General features: G+C 50.9%; 1 protein-coding gene across 1 annotated transcript in view; it reads right to left on the bottom strand.

Moving 5' to 3' along the window:
- The window catches only part of ZIC4 (Zic family member 4), a 20198-nt gene extending 18388 nt beyond the window's left edge, over positions 1-1810 (bottom strand). Inside the window, exon 1 of the mRNA XM_019532954.1 lies at positions 630-1810. The gene's annotated coding sequence lies outside the window, so the exon portion shown is untranslated. The remainder of the gene's footprint in view (positions 1-629) is intronic.
- Between the last annotated feature and the right edge of the window lie 331 nt (positions 1811-2141).

Raw genomic sequence — 2141 nt, 5'->3', positions numbered from 1 at the left:
GCCCGCGGGCGCAGCGACGCGTGGCCCCGAGCCGCTGCCCTGGTGGCCCCCTGGCCCGGGTCTCTGCCCGCGCCTCGGGGGAGGGGGCAGCCCTGGGTGCCTGTGCCCCGGTCCCAGTGGGGCGGAGACACCCTGGGCCGTCCCAGTGGGGGCGGAGAAGCCTCTTCCCCCTGCCCCCGGGGGTGCGCGCAGCCCGTGCCCCTCCCTGCCCCCTCGGCAGACTGGGGGGATGTCGCTGCTGTGGTGGAGCGAGGGCTGAGGAGCCCCTTCCCCTTGGCGCAGGGGAGCCGAGCCCTGGGGCAGACGCAGCCCCTTCCCTCTGTGAGGGGAGGCAGGGGCGGGGGGACAGGAGCCCCCGAGGGGAAGCCGCCCTGCTCCACAGCCTCCATGCCAGCCCCAGCTGGTGGCCAGACCTCTCCCAGCCAAGGTGCGCCAAGCCTTCCCCACGTGGGGGGCCGGGATGCCAAGCCACTTCCTCAGAGCGGGCATGGGTGCCCTGCCCCCTCGCCTTGGGGTGCCAGGCCCCCTCTCCTGTCAGCCAAGGGGTGCCAAGGACCCAGGCAGGCTGGGGGTAGCGGGTGCTAGGTCCCTGTCTGCCCGCCGGTGCCCCCCGCCCCGCACTCACTTACCCCACTCGACCTGTTGAAGATGCTCCCTCAGTTCTGCCCATCATTTCTGAACTGACAAAAAAAGGAGGGGGTAGGAACAAAAACCCACCACCTCTCTGGCGGTTCCAGCGAGGCGGTCATCCTTCATTTCTTCTTTTCTGGCTTTCTGGAAGCAGTTGGGGAATGTATGATGAAGCAGAAATGAGCCGTCAGGATGATATTTTAATGGCTTATATGTCACGTTGGTGCATGTGGCTTTGAACTGGAGCAGCTTTCGTTCCCTGCAGAGCGCGCGCCGCAAATCCCACTTGATAACTTCTACAACCCACAACTTTTTTTTTTTCACATCCCCTCTTACTCTGTAGACTTAGACGCGCTGCCTTAAACTATCCTCTCGCCAACCTTCCTCCTCGATTGCCCACGGGTTGCAGAGGAGTGGGTTCCCCCTGCATTTTGGAGGAAGTCTAAGAGTGGACAATCGAGTTTATTGCACTCCCAGTGTCACTGCCTTGTAGGTTTCTCATTATTAGGGTGTGAGAACCATGCACTTTACCCTGGTATTTTTAGCAGGAGGCATAAACAGTAATATAACATCCAGTAAAAGATAGGCAAGCAGTCACTGACCTCCCCCCCCCACACACACCCACACCCACCATACATAGTTTATACCTGTTGCTCTAAGATATTGTAATTGTATTTTTTTCACGCTTGCTTCACAAAACAGGCTAAAAAATGTTGTGCCAGGTATTCATAATGAGCAGGAGTAATCATTCGACAAGGCTGCACTGAAAATCATCTTCACCTATGAAGGAGATGCAAACTGCCCAGCTAGCTAATATACAGCGATACATTTATTAATGCATTTTGGAAGTTGTTGTTTTGTAATCGCACTTTATCCCCTTTAAAAAGGCAGTTCTGTATCCCCTTTAAAAAAAGGTAGTCCTAAAATGAGAACTATTCAACCGATCCCATGTCCGATTCACCAGTACCTGAGATGGTGATTGTTTCCTCATGCCTTTCATTTGAAAGGATGAGCTAAAAGTTTCTTTATTTAGGAAGAAGAGTTTGAAGGGGTAAGATTTACTTGCGAAGAAACCAAGTGGAGAGCTGAAAAAAAGGGAAAATTGAAGGATTCCGACTCTTAGCTAGCTTTTTGTGTTTTCGTTAGCAGAAAATAATTAGACCTAATAAATATGCAGCCTACTGAGTAAATAAATAGCCTGCAGGATTTATTTTTTTTTTAAATATTCTCAGTAAAAGGCAAATCTGGTAAGTTTTTTTAAAAGCCGGAGCATCATTTAAAATTAATGTGCCAATGTTACTTAGCTTAATTGATTGAGTCACAAAGATTTTCTTCTTTTAAGTGCTATACTTATACCTTTCAACAATCATTTTAATATATAGTCAATGGCGCTTTGTAGCAAGAACAAAAAGGAACTATCCGCAGTTTTTCAATAGACTTTGAGCTGGGGAAAGACAGGTTAATCGAGGGTTGCATCTAGAAAACAACCAAGTGTTGTATGTTTGCACTGA

The sequence above is a fragment of the Crocodylus porosus genome, unplaced genomic scaffold (genome assembly GCF_001723895.1).
Source record: "Crocodylus porosus isolate Cpor-Errol unplaced genomic scaffold, CroPor_comp1, whole genome shotgun sequence".
In the NCBI taxonomy this organism is placed as follows: domain Eukaryota; kingdom Metazoa; phylum Chordata; order Crocodylia; family Crocodylidae; genus Crocodylus; species Crocodylus porosus.
Note: the sequence above shows the minus strand (reverse complement) of the source record. Positions and strands in the feature narration are given on the sequence as shown.